We start from the raw sequence: 11,961 nt of genomic DNA, 5'->3' as shown, positions 1-11,961 counted from the left end.
GAGTGTTGGCACTCTGTGTATCGTATATCATAATATATAGTTTATGATGACACGTCCTTTATGTTTGTCTTCACGTGCAGGCCAGACGAGTGTGTGTCTAGTTAGGGCGCGCCGCCTCCCGCTGACCAGTAGCAAACAGCTTCGCTTGTGTCTGGAAACAATTCCGACTTCAGCGCCGGAGTATTTCCTCCACCGGCGTCTCAAGACGAGCAGGTCACTTTCTCCATTCATCAGCAGGCTCAGTGTCAGACTCGCAAGTGGCTTTCCACGTCACCTCTGACTCGCCAAGTGGATGACACCGGCTTGCTCTCCAGCGTCTGACGACATCCGAGGATTGGCCAGGGGATTTTCAGAGAGACCTCTTGACAGGGTGCCAGACCGCTGCGTGCGGGACTGAACTTTAGTTAACTTAACTTGTGTGTGTCTGAATCGCATCAAATTGTATCTGCGATTTGTGTTCCTTTTCACCAGTCCACGTCTGGATCTTTCTATTAACCAAGTTTAGTATTTAAAAACATGTTCAGCCTTCTACTTGCTCTTCCCTCTGCTAGTAATTATCTCCTATTTCCTCTCTCTCTCTTCTATCCGACTCTTCCTGATTTTTGCTCATCCTCTTTTCCGCCCTCGGTTTGAGTCGTACATTCACATGGAAGTTCGTTAAGAGATTAGATAGAGCTCATTAGATGAACGTGACTCCACTCCCTCCACCTCCGTATAACACTTAATCAACTTTTTGGTTTAGATTTGGTCCAACTATCTTTTTTACCCCTTCGTGAAGAATGTATAAAGAAGTACTTTACTTTACTGACACTCGTTGTGTCAAATCTATCATCCGTCAGTTGATCTCATCAGTTGTCTTTAGCAGAAGTCAAAGTTCATACGTGCATACGCACAATACACATACGTAGAAAGAGACACCGTCACACAGAGCAACAGGAACCTCTGCTCAACCTTGAGGACTGCACTGAGCAGCATAAGCCCCCACTAACTCTTCCACAGCCACTAATCAGATTCACTGATGTTCTCGCTACTATAAGCTACGCTGCTCCGTTATTAGGACCAATATTAAGAGGAGAAACGTAGATCAGGCACAAGCTTTAACACTAACACACACAGTGTATGAACACAATATAGTTTGTTTTAGATCACATTAAATAAATAATTAAATATCATTCATCTGAAAAACAAACAAAAAAAAACATTCCCAATGCAGTAAATTCTCATTTGTTTGATAATATTATCAAAAAAAGGAACAGCGAGACAAATGGACAAAAAATGTACAACTCCTTTACTTGACTTGAAACTAAACAGGAAGTAAATGACTCTATTTCTGACTCAACTTCCTGTTTGATGTTGTGGTGAGTGCAGAAAAACCACATTAAGGAATGTGAAGATCTTTGTCACCAAACAGACTTCTCGTAACTTGTAGTAGATGAATACACGAAATTATCATTGGTATATATTAACAGTTTCGTTTTCTACAAAAACTGACCTTTTAAATCATGTTCAAACCAATTTTTACTTGTTTTTAAGAATAACTTGAGAAGAAAAAATATTTTAGCAACATGTTAATGTCTTTATAAAAAATATATTTCTTGCTTTTTTTAATAAAATAGTTTCTTGGGGGTTTCAACGCTTCTTTTGAAACCATTATTTATTTTTAATCTGAGGGCGCCACCTTCTGAGCTAAATATAATAAGACAATGATTCATGAGGCCTCATTACTTCCAATTAGACTTGTTGTAACTTATTTAAAAATAACTTGGAAAGTCAAACGATTAAGGATGGACAGTTAAATATTGTTTGAATTTGAATGTTTACACATTCAATTTTGGGAAACGTTTATTTTGCAGTGTACAAAAAAAACATTGATACACAACTTGTATTTACTTCCATTTAAATCAGTCCCAAAATGGTTATGTGTTTTGTTTTTTCTCACACATTTTTGATATTGGTTTTCATCCACATACTTCCAAATAAAGGCTTTTAAAAAATATAGTGGGTAGCAGAAACAAGTATGTGTCTGTCTGTGAGTGTTTTAACATGTAACAAATGATTCACCCTCTTATCTGCATGTTCTTTTGTGATGATGAGTATGAGTAAAGGGTTTTTTGGGGGGGACTTGTGGTTATAAAAATATATGACATTTAGGAAATAGAAAATACAAAGCAAATGTTGACTCAGAACTATATCCTGTGTGAACCACACAGTGAAGTATAATGGAACTTCCAGATAACACATAGCTGTCTTTACTTTCTTTTATGATTTGGTGAAATTCTCCTGAAAGGTATTTTTGGCTACCACCTGCTCAAAATATCACAGATGGAAACACTCTGAACACAAAATAACACATACTCTACCCCCATCTACTGGACAAAAGTTAGTTTATAAAAGTAGATATTTTACCTCCTTTTTTCGCTAGGCGGCGCGATTTCTCTACTGCTGGACTCAAGCTCTTGTAATGGAATTCTTGCAGTGGTTTGTTATGAGGTTGAGTCTTAGAACTACAAGTTATGATCCTGAACAGAACCCAACACCAGTAAATATAATTAAAAGCATGCCGAATAAAATCTGTCAATCACAGGGATTTGTATACATCACCACCATGTGGTCGTACTTAGTAGCCCTTTATTTTACGGTGCTATTCGGCTCCAAGGCACAGATTTTAAGCGGCATTTTTAATGAAGAGAAGTGTTCAGTCATCATGTGTAGGAGATCATTTTGCTGCCAGTACTTTTCCTTTGTTGGGCTGTATGTCTCAGAAGTTTTGATCTGAGAAAATGTATTTTGAAACGGCCAAAAGAGATACATTTTCTCACTGAGAGAAAGAGAGACTATGAGGAAAATAAACAACTGTGCTAATGTCTATAGTATGAACAATTATTTTTTTTCAAATTCATTTATTGTTTCTCATAGAGTCTTGCAATAAAAATGATGTATTGACACCTTTAAAATGTAATGTAATTGTGTGTACTTAATTAATTAATGTACTGCATATTATAGCATCATGAACCTGTTCTCTTTGACAATGACATGTATGAGTCACAGCTAAATATTATGTTTCAATTATCAATTTCTATAATATTCTACATTTAAATGTCAAGATATTTTATTACTTTCCTTTATCTTAAACATACCGTTTTAGCGTGAGTAGAAATCTAGATTTTTTTGTAAACAATCGATAGATATGGCACAACATAATGAATAGTAACAAAAATTAATAAATTAATAACAAACATGCATTTTAAACAGTACTGAGTGTGAGGAAATTAGCACAAAGTTGAAGTGTTCTATGCGATTTGAAGTCGTGCGACGCCAGTGGGGTATTGTTTAGCCCGACGGGAGACCACATTTCCCATGAGCACTCGCTAGAGTTGCCATGTCCTGGTTTGCAGCAGTTGTATGAATCTTCCATTGGCTGAAAGAAGGATGGATACCGATTAGGTAATGAATCAGATTGTGGATAATGAAATATGATATGCGTTATGAGGGACCCCCCCCCCCACACACACACACACACACACACCACAACATGTATGTAGCATGTTCACACCATCCCCAAGAACTTTTACAGTGAAAATAAAAATCTAACAAAACACCTCAAGTCACAGTATATCAACTAGAGTCATTCAACTAGTTTTAAGTTGATGTGTCATCACATTTTAGTACAAAAATATTAAGGTACCCAGAACTACACAGATCTGCTTTGAACGATAATTTAGATGCTTCTCATGACTAGAGAAACCCGAACTACGGATAGAGTAAGATGTCGGCCATGTTGTACTTGTACAACATTTTTAAGTTACGATGACTCTTTGTTGTGTGTAGTGGTGCTGTACTGAAAGATAGACCAGCCTTATGTTGCTTCTAATTGGTTGATTTTGCCCTGTGCCTTCCTGATTCACCAGATTTACACAAAAGTACCAAATGTATATCATGAAAAAAATAAATATAAAGTATTGAATGGGTAAATATAAGCGTGAGAAATGAGAAGTGTGGCATGTGGTGTGAGAATGGCTCAAATTGTGTTACTGACACACTCTGAAACATGTGTGTAAGTTAGAAGAACTCGATTCCCTCTCAAGAGGATCAGTAAGTTCTTATCTTGAGTCTGTTTCACCAGAGATTCATCGGATAACGATGATCATTGTCGGGGGTCCGTAGTTCAAGCTTCAGACCTTTCACCTTCTGTTTCCTCTTGTCAGAAGCTGTTAGCATCTTAGCGCCGCTAGCTAATTTTAAGTTATTTTAGCTTTGTGACAACAAAGAGTCAAAACCGTACTCTGGATACAAAACGCACAGCATTACTTAAACCAATTCAGACCAATTATAAATATATTTTTAAGAAGACATGGTCAGAAGAAAGTAGTGACAGAAGCTAGCATAACACAGGAAGAGGCGACCATTTGCTCCCTTTAACTTGACTTCTTCTTCCTTGATCAACTTGTTTGTACTTAAATCAGACCAAAAAAGTAAATATAATAAAGCCCTGTTGATGTTATTTAATTGCATTTTCTGAGTAAAAAATAACAAAGTTATTATAAAAGTCATCTTTATTCAGAATACATAAGATAATAGTAACCAGCTGCAGAAGATTAGGATGTTACTACGGTGCCAAAGAAAACCAAGCATTAGCCAAAACACCAAAACACTCTATTTTGTATTAATCTCAGGCTGGATGAAGTGTTTCATGATAAATTGATGTCTTTCAAAGTAAGTATTGCTTACAGAAATGACTGGTTCAAGTTCTGTATGAGTCGGGTGGGGCTCCACGACTTTTCTGCCGCCTTTTACTGGATAAGTATGTTTAACTACTGACTCCCACCAGAGAGAAAAGTGATGCTCTCTAAGATAGACAAGATAAACAATGTCTGGGTCGAGTTTTGTTGTGACAAAAGAATGATTTGTGGATGTAATGACAAGTACTACGACTGTGTTTTGACTGCTCATGAACATCCTGCAGCAACCTGCTAACATGGATCCCTGAATTGAACTCTTACTGCTAAGTTTTCATTCATTTCTCTTCAAGAAACGTCTTCGGTTTTTAAGTCTTGGTCATGATTGTGATGGCTGGGACTTCTGTAGATGAATAGCAGGGCCTCTTTAAGAGAAAGTTTGTTGTGGACGGCCATGTTCTTTAGCTTTAGCAATTAGCTTCCATCGAAGAAAAGTCAATGTAAAAAAAACAAACAAACTCAAACTTCACTCATTTTCTACTCGTGTCGACTAAGTACTTTCAGAGAAATCTGTTCCTTTAGTTTTAGATAAAAAATTTCATTTTAATGTAGCGACTGTAGCTCAGTGCTCTTCGCTATCTTCATCCAAAATTACACTTTAAAATGTCGATTTGTCTCCATACTGCTCGTCAAACGTCCATCTTGTATTCAAGCCTCGACGAAAAATATTGTTCGGTAAAAAATTAAATAAGACTATATGTGTTGCCAGTGTAGACAGCAGACTGTATGCGTTCTAGAAGTGCTCACAAGTATTTCTTGTTACTATTTAAACGCCTTAAACGCCATTTTTACCGGAAAAACTATTCATATTACAGACTAGCACCATGGATCGGTATATAGATATTTTAAGTGCATCATTTTGGAAGAAGATGAAGATGACAAAGACACCTAAGCTCTCCAAACTACATTAAAATTAACTACAGAATGGATTTACAACCGTAGGGTCAGAGACAGAGACAGTACTGAGCGACATTTAGGTTCAGCAGGAAGATAAAATGAGAAACAGACAAAGCAAGAGTCTTTATTTTGGTTTGTAAACAAATACACATGCTATGCGTGGCAACAGAGGTTGCAAGACATTGTAGTTACTCTATTGTAACACTGGGGGGATGTTTTTACAGTAAGTATTCATATTTCTGCTTTATCTTTTATGATTTTCTTTAAATTTAGCAAATATAAAAATAATACAACATCAAATGCAAATGATTAAGTTAGTATGATTAGATTATACTTTAAAAAAGTACTATATATAGACTATTTTTAGACTAGAGTATATATATATATAATAACATATTAAATGTTTTAGAGCTTCATAAGGAAATCTAGGAAAAGTTGATATTTACTTATTTAATAACAGTTTCTGTACTATTGGTAAATGTTTAAAACCATTTGCTGACTGATCTTATGTTGTTTTTCAATTTGCAATTATATATTTTTTATATTTGTTCGTAGTGATTTGAAACATGTGATGCTTGAGTTGACAAAAAGTCTCTGCGCTTTCTTCCCAAACAACAGCCGACTGTTTATAATCAGTCCACTGGTGTAGTGAGAATGGGATGTTGGCGTGAAGTGTCTCGTGTGTTCAAGTGTCGAGTGGTAGGTAAAATAAACGGAACCAGATGCAATTTATGTTGCGCAAAACAGAGTCAGTGAACGTGGCCTTAGGACGGCCAATCCAATTCTGAATGTAATTATCAAGAAGAACGATCGATACTGAAAATTGCTTTTGTCTGAGAACCAAGAATTTGATTTTGAAGTTTTTCATCCATCTCAACTTCCTCTGACATTGTTTTCATGAAAGTTAATCATGTGAATGAGAACACTCACGTGTGGTGAAGTAGATTACGATCAACAGCTGTGAGCTGTTCTACAGTTCTGTGGTTCCTCTTTTCAGATGGGTTTTTTTGTGCACTCGGGTTTGTTGCTATGGCCATTGTAGTCATTGAGTTCAACTGTACACACTTGAAAAAAAAAAAGTTGTCAATTTTTTAGAAGCAAACTTTCAGTGCTAAATATGACCCAGATTTAGATTTGGAGTAAACCCACGCAACACAGAGAGGACATACAAACTCCACACAGAAAGGTCATAAGTTCGCTTCCTCGAGACCTGGAAGCGAACCGGCAACCGTCTTGCTCTATGTTTATATTTCATTTCTGTAGAAAAAAAAACCGATCAATCCATTAATTAATAATTAGCTCTATTAATGTTTTTGTCCCATATTTTTATGAATAACAAAAATCCATTGTTGTAACAGCATTTTCTTTTAATGTTCAACATTTTACATTTAAGGTTGATTCTAAAATAGAAAATAAATCATCCTACCACCTTGAGCACCAGTGTCAAACTCAAGGCCCATTTATTCATATGTTGACCTATCAAATTGTTATTGTTTAACATAAATCAAGGAGCCAAGAATATGGATGCTCGAAATTATACAGTGACTTCCAATAGGAGTAAACTGATGATAAAGATCGAGGAAACTTCCAAGATTGAAAAGACAATATTACACGTAATTCCGCTTATAGAAAATTAGGTAAATATACATTTTGGTTTGACCTCTGACATCGTCTGTCCGATTGGGTTTGACACCCTTGACCTAGAAAGATTTTGGAACCCATTCCATAGAATGAATTATAATTTCATGCATATGTCACAGTTTCGTTACTTTATATTGTCTCCAACATGGTCAAAAGAGGACCTTTAAAAATCTGGGAGAAGAAGCTACTTTCTTCTATCAAGTGTCTGATGAAAGAAGATTCCTCAGACAAGATATCATTCTGTTCCTGCTCGTGTCTCACCTGGATCTTGCTGCTGTGCCTTGTAAAAATAATCCATGTTCGTGTGTTTAGACTCCTCACTGTCTAAAAACACAAACACGAGGGTGTTTGCTGCCTCTACAAAACATATAATTCAACTTCCATTTAATTCACTTGTCAACCATTTTTTTTTTTTCAAACAAACTTTTATATGAATGAGTCATGAGATCCAACTCTGGCCAGACCGAGCTGGGAATGTGACCGGCCAAATCCGCCTGCATCCAATTTAAAAGACCAAACTGTTGTTGACAGATCCGTGTAATTCCTTTGACTTTTTTAATGATTTTCTCACGATGGAAGTTGATCTGGAGAGTTTCTCAGATCGACTGTGAGAGTTCCAGACTCCGGTTATCTGTGTGCGATGACATCAATTCAAGGTTTGATATGAAGGAGGACGTGTCTGGACTGAGAATTATCGTGCAAACCTAATTGCATATGAAGCGTCTTTAGCGTGTAAGTCAGATGTCAGCTGCGTTTCATCTGTTTATCCAGGCATGGAGATAGAAATTAAGAATGCAAGGCCGACATTTTCAACATTCAAAAGTGATGTTTATCCACATCCTTCACTGGAACTGACCATTAAGGCTCCAATGTGAAGTCGTCTCACTCATCTGTGGGTGTAATACCTGGGATAGGTCATGTTTATTTGGCAGCTGTATTTTGTTTCATTTTTTGTTTCTTTTTATGGATTGCGAAATGGTTATCAAAATGATTATATGGGATATATATAATTGGACGACATGTTGGACGAGATCTTACCCAATTTACATATGAAAAAACTAAGAATACTAAATTATTAGCTATAAATATTGTATTTTTTCATTTGATGGTTTTGTCGTTTTGTGTGAAGGTGTTGTGCTGTTATTGAGTTGTTGGGGGTGAAAACAATGGTCAGTTAGACACTGATGTGGACTTTCATGGTGGGTCAGAGAGGACCACAATTTCATTCATGCTGTATAACTCGATACATGCATATTTGACAATAAAATAACTTGAATCCTGTTAATACTTGCTTTCTTTACTTATAGTACTTTATAAAGACCTGATGTTCTGTTTTGCTAAAGATTTAGACAAAAAAAACAGTGCTTGCTGCAGCCAAACTAGAATAGCATCTGTTTTGAAGACACTTTTTGTTGTATATCAACCTTATTTCTGCCACAATAATGAATTAAAATAAAAAAGGTAAATCAAGGTATGGGTTATTAATTAGACCAATTAACTTAAAATCATAATTCATTAAAACAAGAAACAGAAAGAAATCCCCAGCTTCGTCAGGAGTCACAACAAAAATACTGAAAAACAGAATTAACCTTGTGCGTTTTTTCAGGGTCAAGATGACCCGAAGGCCAGGTGTGTTCACCTTGACCCAGAGTCAACACAAGGGATATTACACATATTATTATACATATAATAATAATGAATAAAAATAAATAATAAAAACTAAAAAATAACTGGGCAACCAATGCTGTTCACATTTTGCGGAGATCTCCGGACTCTCTATTTTCTAGTTTTAAATTGGTCCAGTTTAAACAGAAATATTGTTTTGTATTATAATACAAAGAACAAGATCTTGCACAAGCCCATGTGTAACAATTTACTAAACAAAAGACCCAAGTGCGGAAGAAGATAAAGAACAAAGATAACGATAAAATACACAATTTAATTAAAGTACAAACAACAAAATAAAATAAAAATAAAATAGTGCCCAAGAGTCCGTTTTCTTAGTTCATAAACAAAGGTCCGTGAAGTCCAATAAAATGTCCAAAGGAAAGAGAAAGACAGATCTGGGCGGAGGAGTTGAGATCCACTAGGGGAGAGGAGAAAAAAATGAGTAGGCAACTCACCGAAGGAGAACAAAAAACACTGACTCAAAGGGCAGTCAGGACAACAATCGAAGAACGAGTACAGAATTGGTATCTAGGAGGTCGGGCAGGAGCGAGATTTACCGGGTTATCAGAATTTACCTGTTGACGCTGACTGTCGAGTGTGTCTGAGCTTTATCCCTGGTGCTTGATTTCCTGATTGTCAGCAGCTGTGGATCAGTTTGACACACTATTGTTGAGGAACTATGCTAACCCAGATGATGCGCCAATGAGCTCCGTCTGACGCCAGTTTTATCATCACAGTCATCACTGTCGTTAACATGAGGAAGTGTTTGAGAAAAACTTACGTCACAATTTTCATCAAGCAAATAAACGCTGGTTGAATTCATTCATCCGGAATATGTTGAAGATTACGAGCAGGTGCCGTTGATAATATCCAGATTTGAATCCAAGTTCAATGTCATCGCAAGAGTCGATACAAACAAACGTGTCTCCGATTAACATCACCAGGAAATAGTTCTTGAATATATTTCTCATGAATGAAAACATTAATCAACGTCATAAATATTTGGCAACAGATTGAAGCAGCACTTTGGACAGAAAGAGGTGAAAAAATAGAGCTTTGTGTTCATTTCAACTTTTTAAAACTCATTCAAAGTAAAGGATTTGACCTAGATTCTGGAATGAAGCAGAACATAAGGTGAGAGTCGGAAGAAAAGTCGGCCTCGGGCCTCAGTTGTTGAATGTTTTTTTCTGTGGAGTTATAGGAAAGATTAAGAAATTATAGGCAATTAAACCTCATTTATTCCATCCTCCTGAGTCAACATACACTTTATATCCTCAGTATCGGCTGAAACGCTCCGCAGATGTTCCTAGATGTTCAGAGCGATGTGGGATTATTTATCTTCCAGAGGAAGTTTAGCAGATACAGTCTCGAGGAGAATTGGGGAAAGTCCCATTTAAATGTCTGGAGAATTTTAAACTTTCCTTTAATCTTCTCAGCAGGAACGTTGATGTGAAGATGACATGTAAACACACAAATTCATCTTTGATCTTCTCCGAGACCATTTGGTCGTTGATCGTAGTTTGTCGAGAAAGACATTGTCAGTTCAGAGTCCAACTATAAAACTGTTGGACATAAAATAAACAAACATGTTGATGATTATGTCCAGTTTAAGTTTAACTGTAGTTTCTATTGTTTTCATTTTGTATTAATATACATTTAATTTCTCTTCGTAATCCTAATTTAACCCTAATAAATACATATGAAGTGTTGGAAGTTGTTCACCTTGACCCAGAGAAAACACAAGGGATACTACAAACACCTTTGTTGACGGACCTTCGGGTAACCTCGACCCTGAGATGACAGAAGAGTTAAGGTTTGTACGTCTGCTTTTTGTCATTATTTGAATCCCTTAATTGACACAATGAGAATATATGTTGTAAAGAGCATATATAAACATATACATATATATATATATATACATATGTATATAATTAAATAATATGTAAGTCAATTTAAGGATATATACTTGTTTTAATTTCCTGTTTTTAACGATTTGTCATTATGTTTCTTTCATGTTTCAAGTATTTACAGTACATGCAATAAATTATTTATTTATTAAAGTTCAAATGTATTTTCATTACAGCATATCTCACTTGAGAAAAAATATCATGAAATCATTTAAGTCAATGTTTTACTTTTATATCCAAACGCCACCTTTTGCATTGTCATCATTACTCCTTGTGTAACATTCATTATTTGTACGGAAGTCAAGATAAGTGTCGTATCTTGTGTGTTTCCATATCAAAGCCTGCGATGATGTTTTGTCTACTTCTCTAGATAACGGATGGAAAAAAACTCGACTTCAGGTTTTATCCAACACCTGCGATCTTGGCTAAAGTAAACGGTAAAGAGGAATTTAAATCCGACATGAAGCCACACCACTTATTCCTGCTCACATCTGCACCTGTGAGGATCAAGATAGAAAACATTGAAAATAAGATGTTGATTTCAGGGCGAAACAAAAAAAAAACATTGGATACTAGAGGAAGAAAAGAGTGAAAAGACAACAATGACACTACATGTTAAATGCAACATTTTTTACTGAGATAAAGATTGTAGTTTTGTTCCATGACAGCTTTTTAAATCAACAATCCCAATGGAAAACAAAGAAGATGACTACGTTTATAAAAGCTAAAGCACAAGCTTAAGTACTACAGTTGAACATATATATCCATAATATTACACTTTAATTGTTTCAGTTTCTATATTATATTTATTTTTGTGATCTGCCAAATAAAGTTTATGGTGCTATTTTTGTGTAGCATGTTAGCCAACATAGCGGTGCTAAGCTAACTGTTGTTTTTTTTAATGATGAATTACAATATAAATAAAGGCAGTATATAAATTTACACCAGATGACACAAAGAGTGAGAATTCTGCTCTCAAATTCTCCTAGCATATCGATTTTCTTTTTTGCACAATTTCAGCAAAAGAACAAAAGAGTCTCTTACTTGCTTTACAATGTTAATCAAGATTTCATTTAAAACTCCTTAAATTTCTCTCTAACAGTTTTTTCATA

Source organism: Callionymus lyra, chromosome 17, assembly GCF_982586985.1.
Source record: "Callionymus lyra chromosome 17, fCalLyr1.hap1.1, whole genome shotgun sequence".
Lineage (NCBI taxonomy): Eukaryota > Metazoa > Chordata > Actinopteri > Syngnathiformes > Callionymidae > Callionymus > Callionymus lyra.
Note: the sequence above shows the minus strand (reverse complement) of the source record.